This window comes from Ambystoma mexicanum, chromosome 2q (genome assembly GCF_040938575.1).
Source record: "Ambystoma mexicanum isolate Mex_15411 chromosome 2q, UKY_AmexF1_1, whole genome shotgun sequence".
Lineage (NCBI taxonomy): Eukaryota > Metazoa > Chordata > Amphibia > Caudata > Ambystomatidae > Ambystoma > Ambystoma mexicanum.
Genome location: NC_090924.1, coordinates 93,828,116 through 93,855,212, shown reverse-complemented (window position 1 = coordinate 93,855,212; position 27,097 = coordinate 93,828,116). Strand labels below are relative to the sequence as shown.

Below are 27,097 nucleotides of genomic sequence, written 5' to 3'. Positions count from 1 at the left end.
TTTATTTTTAAGAAGGCCTGCATGCGAAACTTTAGAATACACAGTTAATGCATACGCTTGTTGTTACATGTATTAAAGGCACACCAGTTAAATGCGGTTATTTGAGACTCGGCACGAACCCTAGAATTGGTGATGTATAAAGTAGAATATTAACCCGAAGTGGGGCTGGATATAGTGCCCACAAAAATGTATAAAAAGCGAATGCATTCTAATGTACAGTCTCTCACTGAACACACTGAACCGCACTGGAGTTTGTTGTGTTGTACTGAGGGCCGATAGCTATCTGACTTTGCACTGTTTTTGTAGTTGAATTTAGTAGAGAATAAAGTACTTTGTATGTTCCTTTATAACCCGTGTTCGGTGTATTTCATTTTGGGGTACTCAGCCTCGATATTTCATTTCTGTTTTCACACTATGAAAAAGCAAAGGGGAGAGATTTCAGTTAAGCCATAAAAAACAGCATCACTCTGACACATATGACACACTGCTCCTGTCTCAAATCAGCAGAGAGGGAATCCTGTAACCTATCAAATCCTTAGAGGGTTGGGCATTGTAGAATCAGCCTCCCCACCCCCTTTGGAAACACATAAATAGGGACTGCTGAGATCCAGAGAGGACATCACTTTTCCACTACTCAACTATTCTTGGCGAAGCACTCTGACGGAAGACTCCAGACTCCAGATAGATCCAGAGACCAGACTCTAGAACTAAACTCTAGAACTTTGAAGCAGAGAGGCCTAATCCAAAAGCTGGACTCTTTTCAGCAGGCTTCAGAATCTTTTGCAAACCTGATTCTAACCCCTTAGCTTCCACAGGGCCTAACCAAACCATTCCATTCAACAGCCTGGCTGAGCTGTGTTGCTTCTCGCTAAGAACCCTGTGCTAGAACCAAGATCCAGACCCAAGATATAGCAGTGCTGTATCCAGAGCCCGTCAGATCCAGTCTAAGAGGTTGTCCAGACCGCCGTGCAGTGCTGAGAGCAGAACCCAGAGTTCCTGAGACCTGTCCGGTGGTGAGTGAAGCCAAACCCTTGACCAGATCCTGACGGGGCCCACTCCATTCTAAAGCCTAGGAGTGAGTATCTAGTCTAGAACTGTGCATAGTCATCTCTTAGTTTAAAGTAATCTTATTCCAACCATTTTAACCTGTCCAGAACTGCATTATAGAATCTTGTGTCCATTCTGTTGATTCCAAATCTGTAAAGCGTGATCTGTCATTTGGAAATCTTTACTTCATTTCTAAAAATCTACCTTCACAAAAACCTCTGTAACTTTTGAACCGTCCTAGGACCAAAATTTAACTGTCATTTTGAAGCTAAGATCCTGAGCTTTCCAACTAACCCAAAACGACATTCCAATTCCTTATAGTTGTCCCGTAATCGCGATTCACGCACGCGGAAAAATTGCAGCGAATTGCAATTTAGCGCCATTTCACCACTTGTAAAAATAGCTGTTTCTTGTTTCTTGTTTTCAACTGCTGAAATTCGTTTCCAATCTGATAATCATTCATGAATCATTGCTAGTGTTGACCTGTACCAATCCAAAGTAACTCTCACTTATCCTGAATCACATTTAGTGAATTAAAATCATTTTGGCATATTTTCCCATTCATTGCAATCACATTCAAAAGTATTTTTGCCTGTTTAAAATCATACCTGTTTTCTCTAAGCTTGCTGAGGAACTGGGATTGAACCGTATTATTGATTGTATTCTTGAAACCCGTGTGCCCTCATTTTTATTTCTTCATATTGCATAGGGGTGGAGTGAGTAGTCACAGGGGAAACAGTGATCATATTATCTTTTGATTGAAATCATATCAAGTTTATTTCTATGTTGCATCATTTCCCATCTTGCATTTCCTCGAATCATATAAAGTATTCTCTGCTATAGTATCCTTCCTATTCCTACTCTTAAGTGATTAAAGAGAGTGTTGATTTTGTAATATTACCCATTGTTGATTACCGTCCATCTTCATAAGTGTGCTATTCAGATATTGTTTTGTTCATAAAAGTGTGATATATATATATATATATATATATATATATATATATATATTGTTTAATTCTTAAAATAAACCTTTTAATTTGCAAAACAAACCTACTTCTTGGCTCAGTGAGGTCAGGGGGATTCAAAGAGAGGGGTGTTATATAAGGGTTCATCATCCAGATTTAAAGAACTTTGACATAAAAATATATAAATAAGGGCTTCCATTGAGCATCCCATCCTGAGCATTGACTTAGTTGGAGTGCTGGATTGAAGTCACTTACAGTTATGAGTTGCATGAGACCTGTGGATGGTAAAATAGGGTGCACATCGTGCTGAAAGCTAATAATGGCTAAGTGAGATTGGGTCAAAGTATCACTCTAATGCCAAAATATTTGTTTTGATCAATTCTAATAATATGAGTTTTTCGCTGTCTGTTTGTATATCACATTACAGTCTAGGAAATGAGTTATATAGCTGCAACTATCTGTTTGTGAATGGACAAGCCTCTAAACTATTGGCTTTGATGATGCATGTAAAATGAGTTTTCAGTGGTTTACTCATTTGTTTGTATAGCTCACTACACTTTATGAAGCAAGATAAGAAGTTATCACCATTTGTACTAGCAACCATTCACATAGCAAATGCTTGTTAGATGAATTTTCCTATATCATATTACACCTAAGGAAATGGGATATGAATATATAACCATTTGTTTGGCAACAAACATCTTAAAAAGTCCAAAAATATTGGCTTTGCCAGTGTTTGATGTGATACGATTTCAATTGTGTGTTAATTATCGTACTGCACTTCAAGACACAAGATACAATGCAACAACCAAATTCCTTGTCACAGAACAACTACAAAGGACTAAATTATTGGCTTTGTCAATGCTTGTTAGTTTGTATTGATGATCTTTTAATAACATGTTTATATATAATTCTATGCTTTATGTAATGCAATACAAAGGTACAACTATGCATTTGTTAATGAAGAACTTCAAATACAAAAACATTTGGTTTTGCCAATGTTTGTTGGGTGTGTTTACAGTCTTCTGCCTGTCTGTCATAGCACCATGTAAGAAACAAGATCTAAACCTTCAACCATTGTTGATTGATGAAAAACTGCAAACAACAAAACTATTGGCTTTGCCAAATGCTAGTTGTTTGTATGGCATCACTGGTTATGGTAGTTGTATTTTCAATTGTATTATTAGACTTTGTACTAAAGGTGATACAAAGGTACAACCATGTGTTTGTCAATCAACAACTACAAAGTCTAAAAGTAATGGCTTTGCCAATTCTTGTTTGCTAAGTTTCCAGTCCTCATAGGTATAAAACCATGGCCAATTCTTTGCCAGTGAACAACTACAAACACCAAATGTATTGGCTATATAGCCACATGTTTTTTTATCATGTTACCCTTTATGAAATGAGATACAAAGCTACAATCATTTCCTTGGCAATGAGCAATTATGGTTGCCAAAAGCATATGTATTCCAATGCTTCTTGGATAGGTTTTCTTTTTTCATATTCGTACATCATTTTATGAAACGAGATACAAAAGTATGACTTAGTTATGAGGCTAGGGCCATTTGTTTATCAATCAAAACTGCAAACGCCAGACTTATTGGCTTCACAACGACCTTTTTGATGCCATTTCCGTCATGAAGTTGTATGTTCATAAAGAATATGGCACTTTTAGAATCGAGATAAAAAGTTACATCCACTTTTTTGGTCAGTAAACAACAACAAATGTTGCAGCTATTTGCGTTCGCAATGTTTGTTAGATGAGGTTTCAGTAGTATGTTTGAGCACCAAATTACACTTTATGTATGGAGATACAAAGCAACAATCATTTTCCTTTCAGTGAGAAAATATAAACAGCAGCACTTTTGGCTTCACCAATGTTTGTTGTTTATATTGAATCAATGGTCACAGTAGTTGGATTTTGGATTCTAATATTACCCTTTATGAAAGGGGTTGCAAAGCTATGACCATTTGTTTGTCAATAAACAACTCCAAAGGCTACAACTATTGGCTGTGCCAATGCATGTTTGATGAGTTTTCAGCCATACAGCTGTAAACCATATTAGACTTTTAGATATTTGATTCAAAGTTATGACCATGTCTTTGTCCATGGACAACTACAAACGATTGGAAAGGACAATGCTGGTTAGATCAATTTTCAGTCTTATTTTCAAAATGGTATTACAACTCAGTATGAAGCTACAAATGGCACAACTATTGACTATGGAAGTGGTTCTTAGGTGACTTTTTAAGATGCATGTTTCTTATCTAATATTACACTTCATGTAACAAGATTCTAAGCAGTGGCCATTTGCGTTTCGATGACGAAGTACAAACACCAAAAGGTTTGGATATGTCAATGCTTGTTTAAATTGCTTCACTGGTCATAATAGTTGTATTTTGAATTATAATATTACACTTTACATAAGGAGAAGCAAAGCTATAACCATTTGCTTGTCAATGTATAACTAAAAAGGCCAAAGATTTTGGCCTCTGCCAATGCTTGCTTAATGAGTTTCAGTCATATGATTGTATATCATATGAGAGTTTAATGCACTAGATACAAATCTATATCCATTTATTTGTCAATGGACAATTACAAACACCAAAACTATTGGCTTTGGAAATCCGTGTTGGATGCCTTTTCAGTTGTATGTTCGATATGATATTACAATTAGATATCAAGCTGTGACATTTATAAATGGCACAACTATTGACACTAGAAGTGCTTGTTAGATGATTTTTCAGATGTGTGTTTGTTATACAATAATACACTTTACTTAAGGCTATACAAAGGTGTGGACATCAGTTTGTCAAAAAAGAACTTCAAGCACTAAATCTGTTGGTTTTGCAAATGCTTGTTAGATGAGCTTTCAGTATTACGTTTGATATCATGTTATACTTTACAAAACAAGATATGAAGTTATAGTACATCCCAAAAGTGTGGCTTTTCTTGAGGCTGGTCTGATCAGCGAATCTATAAATACCAATTCAATCAGTAATGTGTATAGTTGGATCATAGATTCTGAATGAGCAGTGTGTCACAGCTCACTGGAGTATGGCACAGAAACACCAAAGACCACCCATCCAATAGAACAAAAAGAAAACTCCCTGAGTTCTGCGGCAGAACTTTTTAGGCTACACAATGTATTATTGTTGTCATATCACGTAATGCCCCTGCTGATGACACTTGTTTCGGCTCAAAGAAGCCTTTTTCAAATCAGGGCTGAGTCTAAGCAGATTTAATTGTGATAACATTAGATAGTGAATAATCAAAACAATGAGTCATTTGGTTAACACATGTTATAGACATTGAAACATTAAACAAAAATCAGAGTCAACAAGATCAAATGAATGTCAGCCATGCGGTGGAAACACGTTACACAAAAAATTACATTCATTTAACAGAGATTGCGTGTTGGTAATGGGGCGGATGAGTAGGAGTTGAGAGAGTGGGGAGAGTAAAAGAAGAGATTTCCGTCAGATCACAGCTGGTTGTTTTACGAAATGGCATGATTAAGCTTGTTAGCATTATAGCAACTCTTAGCTATAAATATTATTCTTATATTGACAAATCACAGGTTGCTTACCATATTTGTTCAGATGTCAGTGCAAAATCTTTAGGTTGTTCATCATGGGTTTGATCCCATTAGTCACTGTAAACAATATATGGGGTAACTTAAATTGAGTAGTACAATCGACAATTTCTAAATTCGTCTGATTTCAAGAAGAATTGTCCATCCCCCTGTGTAGAGGAGATGTGTTCCCCCAGTCCGTCTCCTCCTGGACCTCCGTGGGCATGCTACAGACAGGCATGTGTTGTTCTCCCTCCTCACAGCTGTAAGAGCATTCCTCAGCGACCCCTTCCTCACTAGTAATGGCTGCAAAGTTGAAAGAAAAGGAGACATGTCAGTCTGTGACATAGATACGATGTGTGCAAATTGTTGCATTACAGTTGTTACATGTTCCTATGTCTTGCCATGTATGTGGCCCTCGCGCATGACACATTGGTGCTGACATTGCTGATGAATGGTGAATGTGAATGCAATGTGTTGATGTGTGAGGTGTTTCTTTGCGTCAGAATGTGGCATCCCTATGACTCATTGCATGGCTATTTCTGTGGGGAAAGGAGCACTACATGTGGTTATCGGGTTCCCTGAGTTCATGTGGCTTGATGTCAGATGGATATTGAGAGTGTGTGGACGTGGGTCTTATGTGGCATGCCTTGATTGTTGATGGTGTTGGGGCTCATGTAAGGGTGTTTGGATTATGTTGATTGTTGACAGTGCATACGTGGCAGATATGGCATGGTGGTATGCTCCATTTGCGTGTATCTTGGATGTTCAAGTGAGTGGGTTGTGTGTGTGTGTGTGTTTTGTTCAGTTGCAGATGTGCCAGTGTTTGTGTCATTTTCTGTGAAGGATGGTGTCTTGTGTGTGTAAAAGGAATGGGTGTTCTGTGAAGCCAGAGCTTTTGGTATGATTCTAACCTTTTCACCCAAGTGTAGGGTGGCTGCGAGGAAATAGAGGACATCAAGCACACCCTCTGACAAACTGGCCTTCCGTCAGCTCCAAAGGCAATACAGACTCTCTGTCTCCTCTGTTCTCTATAAGAAGAGAGCTTACATCCAAGCCACGTCTCCGCGCCATCTAACAACTCGGACATACTTACCAAATCTGCAAGTATCTGGCCAATCCTGCTGCAGTCTCTACCTCTCCTGTTCCCTCCAGGCACTCTGCACGGCTCTGGCCTCTCATTTCACCCCTAAAACTCTGGTCATCTTGTCCACTCTCTTCGCCTCTACCTCCTCTTCCTCTCCCTTTACCATTACAGGCCCCTCCATGGCCGTTTCTCCTCTGCCTTTCTCCTCTTTCCCCCTGTTCACTCAAGATGCTGTTTCTCGACAAGTCTGATCTATGAAAGTCTTGTCAAAGTAGGTGCTCCTCTGTTCCTCCAAAACTATTAAGAACCACATTGGCACCTTTGCTCAAGCCTTGGCCGATTTCTGTAATCACTCCTTTGCCACTGGAACCTTCCCCTCCCCCCAGGCATTCTCTGGTGCATCCACTTCTTAAGAAGCCCTCTGTCGATCCTTTTTCGGCTTGAGTGATGTAGCGCCTGTAACAAACATCTTGGCATCTAGTATATTCGACACCTGCACCATAAACCCATTTTTCAGTCTTAGCCTAAAGCACAACCAGAGTTACTTTTAAAACATTACCCTATTTCTTCACCTAACAAGAGAAGGCATAGGGTGGGGTAAATATAGTGTGCAGTAGCAGGAGAGAGAACAGGGTGGTAGCATAAAAAGAGGAAGTAGAAGAGAGAAATGTGTCAGTGAGGGGATAGCAAGTGCAATAGATGTAGCAACAGAAACAGTGTTCTAGTGACAGTCATGGGTGTAGTGGCAGACATGAATTAAGACAGTGTGAGGAAGCAATAGAGAGACAAATAGGGAGGTTGGCATAAGAATAAATAAAAGGGAAATAAATATGAAGCTGCATTGCACAAGATCATAATAAAAAGATACAGTTGGTAACAGAGTGCAAGACAGAGTGTTTTCGGGTGCTTATCACAGATTGGAAATAAAAGCAAGTTCAACCATTTTTCAGGCATTCCATAGTGATTAAAAAGTGCCATTCTATATCTATACAGCTTTTTGTCTGAGAATCCTTTGATCTTCGGCAGAACTATTTTTCAACTAACATTTTATGCATACGCTCTCCTGCGAAAACCCTTTAAGACTTTAACAAATGAATAACTCCTGGTCATAGGGAAATCGTTGACACCCAGGAGACACTTTCAGCTCCTGCTTCTTGAATCTGAATTTCGACCAACCCTATATGTTTGTGTGTTTAAGGGCGAGGGAAGGTTAACATGATATTTGATTTAAATATAACTGTCTTGATAATATATTTTTATGTTGTTATCTTAACGTTATGAATTCTTTTGTTTGTAGACTTTACCTATGTTTTGGTTTTACCGTAAGCAGTCACTTACCTCCACCTTTAATAAGAACCTTTGATAAAGAGTCCAATTGAAAATACCAAATTTAAAATTGTAAAATTTCCAATTACACTTTATTCCACTTTATGTAAAATAGCTTTCTGAAGAATAGTAAATAAAGGTTGTTTAAGTAATAATATGAATACTTGTATGTACTTGTTACAATTATTTCTGTTTATCTTTATGAAAATCACCAGAAATTGAGAAAGTATATAAAAGTACACATACATGTTATTAATATTAAAATAATATAATTGTGAACTTGTAAGTAACATATTTTAAAGTATTATTTTATTTGAAAACTGTTTATGTGTTAGAATGTGTTTAATTGAAATATATGATTTGTTCTATTTTTTCTGGTTATCATTACAAAAATCACCAGAAATTGAGGAAGTATGTAAACATAGACTTACATATTAGAAATACTTTAAAAAAGTATTAGATAACATTTTATTTTGTTTTATTTATGTTGGTACGTTTACATGTTTCTAATTAGTAAAAACTCTTTTTAGTGTGTTAATATATTATGTGCAGCATGAAGCAAACTGTAAATATATATCATGTGGTGTGTGCATTTTTTATATATATTAAGGGATTTCATTAATTTAAATTGGATTAAAATGTATTTATGTTTTTGTGATGGGATTTATAATTATTTGTAAAATATACAATTTTTTTTTACTTTGAAAATATCAAAATTTATTGTACTACATTTATTATTGATAATTGTTGTATCGTGCTTGGTGTGAATGCAGGTGCTTGGGAATACATGAGAGAATGTTGGTGTGCCTGAGAGAATGTTTAACTTTGAGTGCAGGAATGCTTGTCGTGAAGGTTTCATAGTGTGCCAGTTGGAGAGCTCCTGCCTGGGTGATGGGAGCCATTGGTTCATAACTTGTCATCTTAATGGATCTTAATGTGACTGGAATAAAGCTAACCTATGGAACCTGACAGATGTGTCCAAGGAACTTAATTTTCTGCACTGGCGATGAGGATGTTCTTCTCTAAGGAAAGAAATGGACCTGTGTGGCATAAAAGTAAAGATTAAGGTGACCAGTCTGCTGCAGGGGTGCAGAGAAGAAGGAAAGGAACCACTGCTCTCACACAAGTAAGTCCCATCACCCAGGGTCAAGAAAAGGTGGAGTTGCAGCCTTAGGATACCCCAGGGAGAAGAATGAGGGACAACCTTAGTACATTTGGCAACTGCTGAGCAAGGAATAGGGGGAGCTGCACCCCAACAAAAGACCCAGGGGGAAGAGAGATTAAAGGGGAGAAGTCCCACGGTACATAGGCAAGGGAAGCTGGCCATAGTTAAGAGGTGAGAAGAAGGTGCATCCCCTGCGTAATAGAGTGCTAACAGGAACTTTGGTACTATGTGTGAGCTCCCGCCTTAGCAAAGTGAAAAGAAGAGGATCCGCACCTCAGGGTAGCTCACCCTCTGCTATATTGGCAGCGCTACATATGAAGGCATATAACCATTCTCAGCAACTTACCGGTGTGAGAACAGGATTGGAGTATGAGTTGTGCCGTGAGAGTTGTGGCAAGAGTTTTGAGTTACAGTGGTCTGCTGGACGTTGCGGCGGTTGCTCCACAAGAGCTCAGATGCCTCCAGCGAAAATAAAGAGAATGATGACATCATAGTTCTGGGGTGGGGAATGGCGAAGATAGAATGCCGCCATTGTCCACATTGATCCTGGAGGATTACAGGTGATCTGCACCCCTGCTGCAGTGAGGGACCAGAGTAGAGTAAAGCACCCGAATATTCTTCTTCCTGACAATGTTGTGTTTTCAGCAAGAGGCCTGGAATGCGAAACTGCTGAAACAATAATACTACATGAGCTATTGGTGAATGAAGAGCATTGGGGAGTCTGTCTTCTCTTGCGACATACCTAGATTACCCGGGAGTAAAAATAAGTGTCTACAAGATGTTCTGAGGATAAAACGACATTATGGTGTCCGCTATCGAACTCCTTGTGGATGTTATTTGAAGCGTCCAAGAAAGGCAATGCGGAAGCAGTGGGACAATAACATTGTGAGCAAGAGCAGGATGCTTGCAGTGTATGGAGAAAAATAGGAGGGAAGAAGCAGCATAGTGGAGCCTACACGTTCATAGCACAATGGATTAGCATGACAACATGCAACGAATGGAGCTAGTTTGAATAAGTAATGTTTCGGAGGTGAGTCTGACTTACTCCAGGGAAAAGAAAAAACTGCTGTAACGGTTTACAGAAGGGAGGACAAGCTGTGGCCAATACAAGACATATATCCTTTGTGTGTGCTATTCGTCACGTTGGGCTATGCTGAAGTAAAGAGATGAAGTTAGAAGTTCTGGTTTCAGTTGTAGTGACATGTCTGCTTTAAATGCGTGTGGTTCATTTGTGCATGGACTTTTAGACGTTAGGAATTTTGCTATGATAAAGGCTATGTCGTATAAGGGTGAGTGGCAAGTGGGTCGAAAGTGAGGGTGGTGAAAGGGTGCAAGCTTAACATTATTGAGGAATTTTAGCTTTAAGTTGCTGGCGGCAACATGGACTTTTAGGACTTTACACCCACAGAGTCAAATGCAGTAATCCCAATGAAAGGAAGGTGCATGGGTAAAATGCTTGGTGCTATGGAAAAATCCAAGGGACTAACAATTTTGAGAATGTACAGGTTTAGAGCTGATCACAGCTAGTGACTTTTAGCTGGTGAATTTCATCGCTAGTAAAAAGGTTAAGGACATTTTTGTAAAAAGTTTAGAGTTCAGAGTATGGGTCAATATGGCTTGTCCAAATAAGTTAGAGGTTAAAAGATGTTCAGTGATGGACTTTTAAGACATGCACATTTTTAAATGTCAATGGGCCTCATTACGACCCAGGCGGAGGACCATGGTGCTAGTAGCACCATGGTCCATGCCAGTGTCCGCCATGGCAGAATGGGGAATTACCACCCCATTCCGAGGTTGGTGGGGCGGTAATTCCCCATGCCGACATGGCCCTTCCCCATTCCCAATTTTGCCCCATAGGGCTCAATGGGAATGGGGAAGGCGCTAATAACGGTACCGCAAATTGCGGTACCGTTATTAGCACCAAAGTCCCTTTGCGGGTCCCTACTTTAATGGCTGGAAAAAACAGCCGTTAAGGTCAGGTCCCGCAAAGGGACCTCGTAATCAGGCGTTAAGGGTTTAACGGCACCGACACCTTTTACGGCGCCGTTAAACCCTTAACGCCAGGGTCGTAATGAGGCCCATTGTTTGAGTGGGACAGGAGTGGGTGGTGTGCACCCCTCAGTACTGTTTGAGTGAGGTATGTATGGTACGTTGTGGGACTTCCCCCGTGTGATGGGTAGTTATTGGTTCATAGCGACACTGCGCCAAGGGTGTAGAAAGGAGTGGGACCTTGGTTCATAGCGACACTGCGGAAAGGGTGTAGAAAGGAGTGGGGCCTCTCCTCCAGTGTGAGGTGCAGTCACTGGTACTTTTGTTGAGAGTTTCATAGATGTAAGGCACGGATGACGCACTGTTGGGTGAAGAAGGGGGAGCGCCCTCCAACCCATGTGAGAGAGGTGAACTGAGTGTGTGAATAGAGTGTGGGCAGAAAGGGGGGGACACCTTCTGCAAGAGTGAGTGGCCGTTGTTGGAGGTACAGCCAGAGTGTTAGGTGGGATGCCCTCCGCCATATTTCTGAGTTGCACCTCTCACTAAAAAGGTGCCTCATGTGAGTGCTCACTGTATGTTCCCCTCTTGTGGATTGTTTGTGTGAAGAAGGGACATGTGTTGTGTTGTGCTTAGTGTGAATGCAGGTGCTTGGGAATGCATGAGAGAATGTTGGTGTGCCTGAGAGAATGTTTAACTGTGAGTGCAGGAATGCCTGTGGTGAGGGCTCTATAGTATGTCAGTTGGAGAACTCCTGCCTGGGTGATGGGAGAAAGTGATTCATAACTTGTCATCTTAATGGATCTTAATGTGACTGGAATAAAGCTAACCTATGGAACATGACAGATGTGTTCGAGGAACTTACTTTTCTACATGAATGTACTCATATTTTACTGTAATACATTGATTATTATTAAATAGCAACGGCCCATATTTATAAATACATAGTAAAATATAAATGTACATTTTAAATTAATATTTGTAATATGTAGACAATGGGCCTCATTACACGGAAGGCGGTGAACCATGGCGCTATTAGCGCCATGATTCATGCCAGTAAAATACCGGCACCGCCTTGGTGGAAAGGGGAATTACCGCCCCATTCCAAGGTTGGCGGGGCGGTAATTCCCCCTTCCACCATTGCCCTTCCCCATTCCCATTTTTGCCCCATAGGGCTCTATGGGAATGGGGAAGGCACTAATTACGGTACCGCAAATTGCGGTACCGTAATTAGCTCCACTGGTCCCTTTGCGGGTTGGTTTTTAACGCATGCAATAAGCAGGCGTTAAATTCCCCAACCTGCAAAGGGACCTCGTAGTAAGGCGGTAAGGATTTACCGGTACCGGTAAAATACCGGTACCGGTAAACCCTTACCGCCTACCGTGTAATGAGGCCCAATGTCTTAATGTCTTCATTGATGCTATTTACATTTTTTAACACAAGTAGCTGAATTTGTTCCTCCTACTGCAATTATTGTTCCACATTTTAAGCAGCCTAAAAATGAATAAGCATACTCTGCATCAATACTTGGTAAATTTGGAAGTGACACACAATCACCAACTTTATTTGTTTTAGGAATTTTAGAAGGTACAGGTTTATTTCTTTTTTCTAGAGTTACAGTTTCTACATGTTTTCCTTTAGTGTTTTGCTTTTTAGTTGTAATAACTACAGTAGAATTTTTTTTTCTTGAAGTTTGTTCGGTAGTTTGATTTTTATGAAGTATTGCAGAGCACTAGAATGAGTAGATCACAGCGCTGATCATGGGTATAGGGGACCCTGCTGCAGGTGAGTGGGTTCTTGGTAGATGTTGCATATCCTCCTCGAAAATGGTATGGACAGGGTCAAACTGGTTCTGGGTCAGTAAAGATATTAGCTGCATAATCCTTTCCGATTCTGAAGGCATTTCAGAGGAGTCTTGTCGCTTAGTATAGTGGTTATTGTATTACAGAGTTCAGCTGACAAGTGTTTCTAGACGACTTACTTACCAACCTAAAAAATACTGATTCTGTCGACCACAGAAATGTAGGGCAATAGCATTATATAAGAAAGAAATCCTGTAAATTAGAGCTGGAGCAGCTAGCTTGGGGTGAATTGGTGGTGGCATATACCACAAACGATTAAAACATAAATTGAGACATAGTGGCAAATGGACCTTTGAACAAACATTTGTTAAAGGGAACAGAAAAACAAATGGGGAAGATAGAGTATTGATAGACAATTTGTCTACACTTTAAAGATGTACAGTGGAGGTAGAGGCGAACCCCTAACTACATTCTTTCTTAGAGTTTTTGCGGTAAGAGTTGACAACAGCAATTGTCATCTAGGCGCATAATCATTCTGCATGCCCTGTTGCAATGCCTGATGATGTATTTCAAGATCTGGTAGAGGTCTGGGCCCCTCTGCTTACAATCACTTTCAATTCTATCTATTGGAGAAGGGTAGAATCCTAGCACCCTGGAAAGTGGCGGTCATTTTCACAATTTTTAAAAGTTGTAACAGAGCGAGTCTGTCAGCCTATCTGGCCATCCCACTTCTTGATACTAGTTTTACGATGTTTGGGAGGTCACTGCTTGTAAAACTAGAACAACAAATAACATCTTGGCAGACATCCAATTAGGATTTTGCCCGGGTCTAGAGACTGGAGAACAAGTGCTGAGTTTGTACTTATTAGCTCCAAATTCCGTCCATAATAAAAAAGAGCCAAATGATTTTACATTTATGGACCTAAGCACAGACTTTGACAAAGTGAACTGGGCTAAACTTTGGAATGTGTTCAGGACCTTAGATTGGCTAAATGACCTCATAAATGTGCTAATGGCTATTCATTTTAATTATTAGGCATGTGTTAGAAGAGGTGATCAGGGCCATTGCACCCAGTATTTTCCCATAAACTCTTTAGTACAGCAGGGCTGTGTGTTAGTCCCCTTATTGGTTTCACTTTATATTAATGGACTGTATGACACCTTGGTGAAGTGGAACACTGCCTTTTTGTGGCTGGGGACTAGGTCCCTGCCCGGTCTTGCATATGCAGATGAAAGAGGACAGAGTGCTTATAGGATGCACCTAAGGGCCCTACAAAAGCTAATTGATGCATATACTTGATGGCCAACATGGCAAAATCGTCTGTTATGATTGGCAACAGAGGCAAGAAAGTAAGAACTATGCCAAAGATGTTAAGCAATGGATCCATAATTTCAAGGGTTTTGGAATTTGATTATCTGGGGATTCGTTTCTCTCCAGACCTAATGAGAGATGGCCACATCAGGAAGCAGGCTGCAAGAATGAAACAAATGATAGGGGGAGTAACACGTTTCATGGCTATGTGCAAAGGTCAACCTCTTAACATGATTCCAAGGGTGTGCTGTGCAAAAACAAGATCAGCCACTATATACAGTGCATTGTCATGGGGCTTTTCCAACATTTCTAACGTACAAGTTATTGAAAAAGACTTTTAAAAGAAACTTTTATATCTTCTGAAATCTGCCTCAAATGAAGCGGCGCATATAGAATTATGTCTACATTTTTTGGAGGATGAGTGCCACTCAGAACCCGTTTCACATTGGCTGTGCATATGGTCGAACCCCAAGGCCACTCTTATGCAGAATGTGATCAAAGAGCTATTATTAAGTGATGGCACTTTTAAAAACACCTGTCTTATCTACATATTAAAAAGCTTACCCCAAATTAATACACAAACACTTTTGTCCTAACCCTGTATTATGGGCAAGTAAGTGAGCCATTGCAGAAAGATTTTAAGCATGTGTTATTTCTCATATGAAAGAAAGACGTGATCCCAGAGAGCTTTTAACTTCTTTTAATAGTAAGCATGCTATAATGTGCACTTTAGATACTTTACACAATTAGCTTACATGAAGTCACAAGATGCATGACAGATGGCGAATCACAACAGCACGCTTTAACTACCTACCACTAAAAGCTATCACTGCAAAATGGCACTGCCCAATGATACCAACTGCCCATTATGCAACGAATCAATTGACGATCTGCTACATTTTGTCATGTTTTGTCCTGTATATTTACACGTCAGAAAGCGAACAATGTTTATGGCTCTAAGACAATTTGATTTATCTATGCTACCTTCTCTCAGCTAATTCACCTTTTGCTACATGGGCCTTATTGTTATATATCAGACACGCGTTTAAGGTAATAAAGGATTATATTGGTGCTGCATGTAGTTTGTAAATATATTGATTTTAAGCAACAACGGGGCTCATTACGAATATGCTGGTATACAGCAAAAGTGTCGGTAATACTGGTTACCGCCACATTTACTGTACCAGCCAATTATGAGTAGCCGGTAACACTTTTGCCGGTCCCACCGTCACCAGTAATATTGTCATCGGGCACACCGGCACCGGTATTATCAGTGACTCAGTAAAAGGCACCTCTACCCTGGGCGACGGTATTACCGGCAAAATGGTGTAACCAGCTGATCATGAGTTGGGAAAACGGTGGTAATGCCACCATATCCTGCCGGTAATAGAGGCAAAAGCATGCAGGAGAAACCTCCCCCTGCAAGATATTATATGGTAGGTTATTTAGCGCTGACCCGTGGATTGAACCTGAGGTGCTATGTGTTGTTTTGCGTCCAAGGCAAGCACGTTGCCCCTGAGCTATCCTCCCGAGAGGTGCAGATAAATGCCCACAGGTGAATGAAAACAGGCCACAGGTGCCCCATTCAATCCAGGTGCATGCAATGCAAACATGAAGGGTACATGAGGGTTACACTCGCACCCCAAAAACACAAATCCAATACCAACATGTAGTCACAGGTCTGTGAGAGGGTGAGCATGCAGCTGTTGAAGTTGGACGTTGACCTGCAGGAACAGGAGGACCATCACAAGGAGCATGCAGCAGTGGAGAGGAGGAGGAGGAGGTGGGGTCTGATGGTGAGGAGGAGGCAGCAGGAAAGGAGGACACTGATACCCAGGGACAGGGCCTCACCCTGGAACCAGATGGCCTGATACTAACCGTGTATAACCTCAACACGGAGACCATAGTGGAACTACTGACCCTGATCCAGGAGGATTTTGGAAACAGGATCAACATCAGCACAGCCATTCCACCAAAGGTGAAGCTGGTGTCGGTCCTACACTTCCTGCGGACGGGCAAATTTCAGCACACAGTGGCTACTCAGCATGGCATCTTACAGCCAGCCTTCTCCATTGGGCTTGGTCAGGTATTGGAGAACACCACCTAGGCCAGATTCTACACCATGGCACACATGCCAAATGTACTTAGTGCCCTGAATTGTACCTATGTTGAGTTGAGGGAACGCTGGGCATCTGAGGAGGTGCACCAAAACTGCAAGCAGTATCACTTCCTCAACCTCCCCTCCCCTTTTATTCCTGCACTTTCAGACCTACACGGCCTGCTGCCATAAACCCAGCACTTGCCACTTGCTGGCTGCACTCCCATTGTTTGTTGCCTTTTTCTTTATTATTTTATTATTATTTTTGGGTTTTTTTTCCTTCTTGCTCCGCACTCTCCTTTTGTTCCCCCTTCCATGCACTTCTCCCCCTTCTCCCTCTACCCTGCACTTGCACGTTCACAATGTCACTGGGCCTAGTAAGATCGTTGTTTTTGTTCTCCCCTGTTCCCTTTCCCTGCCTGGTCACGCTCTGAAACACTTGTGTATGAGTGCGATAGAAATAAAATATCAATCAATCAAAAAACCTCCAGGTCACCTGAACCACAACCCTCACCATCATGCACTGCTGTGCCCGATTTCCAGGATCCACACACAAAGCCATGGTCCAGCAAAACAGCACTCTGCCAGGGTGCATGGAGAGGCACAGAGGGCAATGGACCTGGATGTTGGGTGAGTACATGTCCAAATACAATGACCTTGCTGTACGAGTGACATGCATTTGGGGGGAGTGGCACACTTTGTGAATGCATGCCCTGACATGGCCCTGTACATGTTGGATCCACCCACGCACCCCACAAATGACAGGCTATAATAAGCACATAATAAGCACATAAAACAGGAGTAGGACATGGACCAAGATGCAGCAGGAAATGGCCAAGCCATTTAACCCCAAAATGGCGGTCTCATACACTGAACTACAGGTACCAGAATGCAGCACCACACATCCCACAAAATGCATGGGCTGCAAAGTGGGAGGAGGTAGGCCACCTAGTGGTATCCAAAGCAAGTCTAGGGAGCCTGCCAAGCACTGGCAAAAAGGCCAAAGACGACAGCTGGCAGCATGACCAATGAGCAAGCCTGACATCCATTTCATGTGGAACCACACTGCACACAAATGCACAAGACCATTAGCACCATGGACACAGAGTAATTCTCAAAAGCCTCCCAGGCCCTGACACGCCTGATGGTCGATGAGGCGGGTGGGGAACGACTAGTTGTAGGGCCCCTGACACCAATGTGAAGAGAGGGCCCCAGGAATGCCCCTCCTCACCCCTATGAACATGACAGGACGAAGACTCAAGGACACTCAAAGTCACTCAACGTATTTCAGATGAACCCCAAGTGCACCCCTGCTGACTTGTATGCAGAGATGTATCCCCTTAGACAGCCATTCCGACCATACCCAGTGCAGATCTTTCCAGATCCAGAGAACACGATGAAGATTGCAGACCCGAACACCATAATGGACTGTCTCGATTAAGTACAGAGAAGCCACTGTGCTGACGGTATTAATGACACCACGACATAGCAGCGTTAGTCATGAGGAAGACTTGCAGCCCTGCAAAGCATTACACAAACACACATTCGCATACACAAATAATATGCTTAAACAGTTCTGTAGATAGAGGACGGATACGTATTAATACTGTCAAAGCTTTTATTATTTTTCTCATTAGCCAAATGCAGTAACGCAGAAACCCAAGGCAACAAGAGATCCTGAGCAAGCCTGCAGATGCTTATGACAATTAAACCCAATGGGGCTACAGGAGTAGATATGGAGCTTGGTAGGACCATGCATGACGTATCTATAGGAAACATAGCATAGTACAAGCATGTAGAAATACCATTATAAGTCTAAGGAAAATTACAGAAGGCCTCAAGCCACAGAATGCCAGACAGAAGGAGCAGGCTCAGGCTGCACTAAGCGCAGACTGAGCTCATGGCCAAGGTCAGAGATAAACAGTCACATTCCAAGCTTCAGGCGACAAGGGACCAGCTGCAGGAAAATGGAATACATCCTCATAAATACAAACCCAAGAGCTCAATGTTGTGGTCCACAACCATGTGATGCAGCAGAACTAAGCAATGTGCATTCACCCATTGTGGGAAGACGAGCCGTTCTCAGAAAACCAGACGAGATGTGAAACAAGTGTTGCAACGGGGAGCGTACTCTCACAGGCAAAGGTGGTCTACTACCAGATACAATTCAGACACATAGGTCCTCATCACCAGTTGGGTGGTATCGTGGCGGTATTTCCGCCAGGATACCACCCATGCTAATAACGTTACCACAAAATCCCCAGCGCTATTAGCGCAGGATCACGGGTTTGGCAGAACGGGTATTCGCCATTATCCATTGGGCCCATTTGGGAATTCCCCATTTGCGATTGGGCCCAATGGGGAAGTTTCAGCACGACTTCCGTCGGCGATATTACCGTGATTTGGCAGACCCTTACATGCGGCGGTAATAGTGTTACTGCCCCATTTAAGGGTTACCGCCAAACTCGTGATGAGGCAAATAGTCATTTCACATCACCTTGAAGAGGTGCACAGAGGGCTGAAAACCAAATTGGGTCCCAGGCCTGGGGTGACCAGCTCCAGCCAATCAAGAGACAGATATCCAGGGGTGGATGGCAAGGGGCAAGGGTCAAAGGTAAGTCCACTCCTCAGCAACAATGTAATAGATAGTTTCTTGGGGACGGGACATATCAGCCACCTGAAATGCAAGGGCAAGTAGAATAACCTCTATAAGTGATAGTTATATGGGTTACCACTCTCAGCACCCAATCAGTAGTGGGGATAGGTTTTTCTGGAAAGGTCCAGGTGATGACAACATGTAGCATCAAAACTGGGGAGCGATCATTGTAAAGTTGAGATGTATTGGAGAATCTTGATTGTCTTGTATGATCCCTGTTGATTTTCTTTAATAAACCACAGTTCTAACTTGCCATTGGCTGAGTCCTCTGTTCATTCAGGGGAATGGCATGTTGGGCCCTTGGGAGTCAGACGAATCCGAGACGACCTCTGGCATACCTGGTATTTTTTCCTAACAAGTTGGTAGTAGAGTTGATGGTTCAGCTACTCTAGTCTGGCACAAAGCCGACTCTCCCACTGCAGTGCCTGGAGGGCTACGGTACGCCTCACAGGTTCTGAGACAGCGGGGAAAGCATGCCCTGTGTAAAGACTGTCAGGTGCCAGCCTGGGAAATATCCTGCTCGCAGTCCGTGAGGCATCCATCAGACCAGAAGGGAGGCATGGCAGCTTGGGGAGACACACCAACTGAGCAGCGTCAGCAGATCACAGAGTTCAAGTATTAACCCAGCCACAGAGAAAATAAGGGGAGAGGGAAAATAATTGTGGTGCAAGGGTGGTATTGAGCATTGTTGAGTATCATAGAGTATTGTCAAGTATTGTCTAGCATTGTCAAGTTTAGTAGGGACAGGAGCACAGGTAGGTATCATTTTCTGTTAGGGCGCATTCGGTTTCGAGGTCAAAGGTTCTGGTGAACAACCTAGACTATTGATTTGATGGCACGGATGACAGAAGTTATGTAAATGTTGGATTTCCTATGTGTTGGGCGTTTTAGCTTGGGTCATAGAGGACGGTGTCCCATAAGGCTTAGAAAAGGGAGCTGGTCTAGATTGTGGAAGGTGATTTGGCTGGTTAAGTCTCACAGAGGCAGTTATCTACTAGCTGACACTGTAGGTACAGATCGAACACAAGAAAATATTGGTGTACTCTGCTCGTAGGCAGGAAGACAGCTCTGGGTTTATGTTAGGGTTGTGTGTATTTTCAGGGGAACGGGAATCTAGCATTGTGCATGCTTTAAGGAATTTTTAGCACTACCTTGCTTAGTGAATTGGTGACATCACCCATTAGTTTAGTTTAGTTTAGTTTTGTTTAGTTTATTTATTTGTAGAGCGCTGCAAGCCCTGAGACATCTGCGCACTTAGCTTACAGGTTGCAGAGTTTTACAAGATTGTACAAAGTTACATATGTGCATTTACAGTTAGGTATGCTAGGGTATAGGCATGTTGCATATGTACAATAGCAGATATACAGTTACAAGTTGCATAGTTGCATTTTACAGAACAATATATATATATACAAATACATGTGAGTTTTGATGGAAATTGCCAGGATGCATATATACAATTAGGTTTCACAATTAGCAATGGTTAGGTAGAAATCAGGTGAATACAAGTAAAATTTACAATAACAGTGGCAGGTTATGCATGGAAAGGGAGTATTATACGATTAGTGTGTTCTTGCTCACGTAGCCAGAGCTTGATATTTTTTCTGAATAAGTGGTATGAGGGTTCTAATTTTAGAGTGAAGGGGAGCGCGTTCCAGCTTTTGGCTGCAAGGACAGAGAAACTGGTCCCTCCTGCTCTTTGTCGGTTGAACCAGGGGATCATGATGCAGTGAAATTGGGCAGTTCTGGTTGGTCGGGTTGGTATATTACGGTTAAAGTTGTTGGACAGGTATTGGGGTGTGCGATTGGTGAGACATTTGTGCGTAAACGACAACGTTTCGAGTGTGATTCTGTGCCTAACGGAAAGTCAGTTGAGCTTGCCCCTGGTTTCAGAGATATGTTGTGATCTCGGGATATTCAAAGCTGACAAGATGGCGTTATTTTGAATGACTTCCATTTTGTAAAGGTTTCGTTGGGTAGTTCCTAGATAAAGAGCATTGCAATAGTCCAGTGTTGATAGGACTAGGGCTCTAGCTATAGTGGTACAGTTTGCTGAAGTTATGAAAGGTCTGCAAGCAGTGATAAGTTTGCAGGTATAGGCAGATGATGATGCAATGACATTAGTTTGCTTGTAAGTGAGAGAGTGTAATCTAAGTAAATGCCTAAGGTTTTTACATCTTTAAGAGATTTTGATTATGTTGCCATCAATATTGAATGAGTTAAAGTGATCATCTAATTTGTTCAGTTTAGCAGGTGGCCCAAGAAGGAGCAGCTCTGTCTTATCATCATTAAGACAGAGTCCACGCTTGGCCATCCACGCTTGTATAATGAGGTAAATATTGTTGAGTGTTTGACTATCTGTGGCATAGTCACCTGTGATGAGGATGAGTATTTGGGTGTCATCCACGTAATTAGTGTAGGTGACACCCAAATAGTCAAGGTCATCAAACATTGGCTTGGCAAACACATTGGGCTGCATTACGAGTTTGCCGGTACAGTAACAATGGTACCGGTAAGCTTGCTGGTACGATTGTTACTGTACTGGCAAACTACAAGTTCTGCTCATGGGTGCCTTTGCAGCCACCAAGTCTGACCTGGTGGCCGTACCAGCACCCCCGAGCAGAACATGACAGTAGCACCAGTACCGTTATTAACGGTACCGGTATTACCGCACTTTCCCATTCCCCATTGACTGGTGTTGGTTCTGCGGAATTTGAAGGTGCAAAGGCCCTACAGATCTATTATTGAGGAAAGACTAGATTCAAGCGTTGGCTTCATCTGAGAGTGTGCGGCAGATATGGGATGGCTGCAGAGGATTTTATGGTTAACAAGGTTGAATGCTGCCGACAAGTCAAGAAGAATGAGCATCGCAGTTTACCTTTGTCTTTGAGGGATTGTATTTGGGTCTCAAGGTCAATCAAGGCTGTTTCAGGCCCATGTCTTATTTATTTTTATTTTATTTATTGCATTTGGTTATATCCCCAAACCCTTAGGTATCACGGCATAGGTTACATATATCTCCGTTTTCGTGTCAGGGTTACATACATTTTAAATTTCAAAAACAGTACAGGCATAGATACACACTGCTATCATATGGCATAGAAGTAATCTTGTGATACTAGGAGGGTTGCAGGCTTCGAGGGAGAAAATTGTGCAGGAATTTTAACAATTGTTGAACAACCAAGTTTTTAGTTGTTTTTTTAACTTTGGTAGCAAGGTTTCATTGGACAGATGGGGCGGGAGAGAGTTCCATATACGGGGGCTGCAGTGGGGAAGCTGGCGTTACCTTCTCTTGTGGTGGTGAAGCATGGGATATGCAGCTGAGTATTGGCATTGGATATGAGAGTTCTAAGCAAGGCTTTGTGTACAATGCATCTATTGAGATAAGTGGGAGCAGCGTCAGCTAAGCATTTGTGGGTGGTGGTAAGTGTTTTATGGAGGATTCTTGCGTGAACTGGGAGCCAGTGTGCATCTCTTCTGTGTTGTGTGATGTGTTCTATTCTCTTGATGACCAGTGCTGCTCTAGGCTTTATTTTGTAGGAGTTGGAGTTTAGTTAAGTTTTTTTAGGTACCTGGCAGTAGAATGTTGCAATAGTCTATTTTTGTTAGGATGAGGGCTCTAGCAAGTGTCAAACAATTGTCAGATGATAGGAGAGGCCTGCTTAGTGTGATGAGTTTGGCAGTATAGGCCGTTGAGGAGGCGAGGGCGTTGATGCGATTGTTCATGGTGATATTTGAGTCAAGGTGTACTCCTAGTGTTCTGGGTCTAAACCCTGATTGTCGGAGACCAAGAAGGTTGTTAGATTCCAGGTGATGTTGAATCTGCAGTTAAGCTGCTCGATCGAGAATTTTCAACTGAAAGGGTACTGTGGTGATGGGTCTGTAGTTGGAGGGATAATTGGGGTCTAAAGTAGGCTTTTTTAATAGTGGAAGTACCCAAGCATCTTTTAAGTTGTTAGATATAGTGCTAGATTTAAATGAAGCATTAGTGAGAGCTGTGATGAAAGGGGTGAGTTCCCTTGCAGCCTCTTTAATAATGGGAGCCGGGCAGATACCTCCCTGGCAGTTTGAGGGTTTAAGTTTCAAAATGATGTTCTCAGCCTCTTTGATTGAGATGGGGGAGAAATTGAATTGGTTCTGTACTTTTTTGTCTGGTGAAGTGAGGTTGGGAATAGAAGAGGTATTAGAAATGTGGAGTTGTTTTGATTCTATTTTACTTTGAAGCATAGTAATTTTATCTTGTAGTGCGTTCTGAATATTAGTACACCAGGAAATATCTTTGGCTCAGGTATCAGGTGGTGGGGTGGGAGATTCTAACTCTTTCAGGATGTTAAACAGTTTCTTGGTGCTTGATTTCACGTTGGTAATGCTGTCATTGTAGTTATCTTTTTTGCCTTGGAAAATGGCTACTTTAAAGTTAAGGCTAATGAGAAATGATATTTGTTGGCTGTGGAGGGGGTGCTTTTCCATAATGTTTCTGCATTTCTTTTTAGTTTCCGTAAGGATCTAAGGTGAGGGGTGTACCATAAATTAAGGTGTGCCCGTGGTTTAGATTTGCACAGCTTTAAAGGAGCTATTTTGTTGATGGCTGTAAGTAACGTATGGTTATAAAGGTCAACTAAGGCAGTGGGATCTGTCAGATCTGTGATTGAGGAGGTGGGGTTAATAATAGGCTGTAGCAGAGGCAGCAATTTCTCCCTTGTTATATTGCATTTATTTTGAGTATTCATGGTTGGAGCCAAGACCTGGTTGTTGGATTGGATATGCTCTTTTACGATGAAGGAGATTATGTGATGGTCTGACCAAGCACAAGGTGTTTTGGATATGATATTTATGTCACAATTGTGGTCGGATAACCAGTCAAGGGTCCTACCTTTGCTGTGTGTAGGTTCAGATATTCTGTGTAGGAATCCTAATTCCGAGATCATGTCGGCAATGGCAGAAGCTTTTGAGTCTTTAGGGTCCTGAAAGCCCAAGTTAAGATCGCCCAAAAGGATAAGTTGAGATATGAGTTCAGTGTTAGTCGATAGGAGGAGCGATATATAATCCTAGAATGATGTGGTAGGGCCAGGTTGAAAGTAGATGAGGTGTATGGTGATGGTGCTGGATGGTTAAGTCGGTATTTTAATGGATAGTAGTTCTGCAGAAGGTATGGTTAGGTTGGCAATGGTTCTTAATCCAAGAGTAGTTTTATAAATAAAAGCGATACCCCCACCTTTGGAAAGGTTGGAGTCTGGGTCCTGCCGGATAATGGAGTATTTGTCAGGGATAGCAAGGGCAAGAGAGGGACCTGAAGCGGCATGGAGCCAAGTCTCTGTGATTGCTATAAAGTCAAGGCCATGAGAGGTTATCTAATCAGCGATATCAAGTGCATGGGCTGGCAATGGTCTAGCATTGATAAGAGGAGTTCCTTTGATTGCTGAAGGGACATTGTTAAGTGTGCATTTAGATTGAGGGGGGCAATTGTGTGCGTTTGGAGGCATTGGGTGCTGAGTCCTTAGAGGTGTTATCTCCCAAGGTAGTGCGTTTGATAGCGGAATGGGAATGCAGTAATGAAAATCTAGAGCGAAGTCGAAGATTCCTGTCATTTAGTAGGCAAGGGGTGCTGGATAATGAGGTTGGATTTGTTTGGCTTGATCTTAGGGAAGGTGAAATGCGAATAGGCAAATATTTAGTCGGTAGCTTGGAAATCGACGGTACGGTACTAGCGATGTCAGATTGTAAGGATGTGGGTGACCTTTTATGTGTGTGTGGACCAAGAAGGGGGAGGCCAGGGGAGGGATGACTTTGGGTTCAGTGTGTAAACCAGATGATAGGATCCTGGCAAGGTAATGTCTGTTTGTAGACAAGATGGTAGAAAGAGTGATGGTGGTATGTGGGTAGATAGCAGCAAGCTTGGCGCAATGGATTAGCTAATGCATGTAGTGGGAAGTCGAGTGAGGCTGGATCTAGTAGTGGCTAGGGTAAATGGGGTTGTAATTAAAAGGCCAATTAGTATGATGGCTGTTGCAGGGAGTAACATACACATGGTTAAACCCAAAGTGTAGTATGCTGGGGTCAGAAATGAGGGGTACTATGGAAAGTAACTTGCTAAGGTATGGTCTGCAAGGTGCCTAATAGAATATGGTTGAACTGTAGGACATTGTCAATTGGAACAGCATGAACTGACGAGCACTATGTTAGGGTCAGTACTAAGAAGTTCTAATCAAGCGTGTCAGCGGAGCACAGAATACAGTGCAATTATGCATAATAGCCTGCACGGCAGGATGAAATTTGCAATCATGACATGGAACAAACAAGATGTAATTTTTATAGTACAGTAAACAGGCGGTCACTCAAAGCAAGATACCAATATAATACCAATCGTGCATATCAGCGGATCACAACATACAGTGTAATTATGACTAATAGAGTGAAAGGCAGAATGAAAATGGCATTCATGTAAAGGAGCAAAGTTGACTGCAGTTGGAATAAGCAATGCAAGATTGAATAGCGCAGTATTATAGTAAACAAGACAGGCGGTCACTGAAGCGTTCTGTAGGGCAGAGTATGAAAGGTAGCGTGTTACGAGAGTACATGTTTGCGAAGTGAGTACTGCAGTGCAATCATGATTCATAGATGTCGCTGGCATACTAACAATGCTATCATGCAATCAAGTGAACAATGCTATCATGGAAGGCCGATAGTCGGTCACGCCGTTACGAATCTACATTGTGCATAACCAGACCAGTTACAGAGTAAGATCGATGTAAGTACGAATCATGCACCTATTAACAATATGTAAGGATGTAGGCAAGTACATTTGAATGGCACCTTAATGGTCTTGCAAGGAGTAAGAGTGAATAAATGGTGGTAAACTGGAGGACGTATGAGACTGTGGTCATCCCAGGCAGGCATAAAGTCAATGGGTAGTGGGGCAGAGTCCGGGTGGCTGGGACTTGCAGAAAGTCAGTAGCAAGTGAATGGGATGTTCAGCTTACCCTTAGATAGGATTTCAGAATAGATTTCAGATATTGCTTTCGACTTAGGGTGTCCCTCTGGCCCGTTACATCACGGACAGCCACAGACAGGAATCTGGCCCTTTAGTGGGGCCTTCTGGTGTGGGGCGGCTTCCGCCTACTGGTGCACCAGATTGGTGTATAAACGGAGAGTGAAAGCCAATCAGAGTGGGTCCGGATGTTGTTTACTCGTTGCTTAGATACTGGATGAGCGCATGGCGTCGGCCATTTTAGAATGGTTGGGTTGTGCTTTTACAAGGCACTGGTAACGAAATCACTGCTATTGGCATAGCGCAAGGGCAGATTTCGGGCACATGCACCATCTAGTATAAAGGTGGTGTGCAGATGGATTCCTTTGCAGCAATTAAATGATAGTCTGCTTACAATGGCAGAATGTTGCAGATGCGGCTGAGGTCTCACTCTCTGAATGAGGATGTTGCTGTGATGAGAGATGGGCTCCTGCCCTCCCTGATCAGCAGATCTTGAAGAATGACACAAGCACAGACAGGAATCTGGCCTTTTAGTGGGGTCTTCTGGTGTGGGCCGGCTTCCGCCTGCCGGTGCACCACATTGGTGTATAAAAGGACAGTGAAAGCCAATCAGAGTGGGTCCGGGTGTTGTTTATTCATTGCTTAGATACTGGATGAGCGCATGGGTCGGCCATTTTAGAATGGTCGGGTCGTGCTTTTACAAGGCACTGGAAATGAAATAAATAGTATTGGGATAGCGCAAGGACTTTCCAAGGTTTGTCCATAGGACTTGGAGAGCATGAGGTGGTGTGGGAACAGTGGCGGTGCGCAGAAGGCGCATGTGCAAGGATTCATTGGTGTGCCTGAGGAGGCAGAGGGTTGTGCCGGGGCAGTGCACAGAGCACGTCTGGCAGGTTGCTGTGGAACAAGAGAGGCTTTAAGAAAGTTGAAAGTATTACCATTGCACTGTGTTTTTCCCCTAACAGCGGTTTGTCGAAAAACTCGACTTGAGGTCAAGTAAAAATAAATGCAATGTATCAGGGGAAGTGCGGGGGTGGCATGCTCCTTCAGCACTTATGTAAGACTCTTCCACCTGATAAAAACAAGATTT

At 42.2% G+C, this 27,097-nt stretch overlaps 1 protein-coding gene across 1 annotated transcript in view; it reads right to left on the bottom strand.

Annotated features, from left to right (window-relative positions):
* LOC138569187 (ankyrin repeat and fibronectin type-III domain-containing protein 1-like) overlaps positions 1–27,097 on the bottom strand; it is a 2,784,778-nt gene that overhangs the window by 2,667,425 nt on the left and 90,256 nt on the right. The window contains exon 2 of the mRNA XM_069646931.1: positions 5,603–5,893. The gene's annotated coding sequence lies outside the window, so the exon portion shown is untranslated. The remainder of the gene's footprint in view (positions 1–5,602; positions 5,894–27,097) is intronic.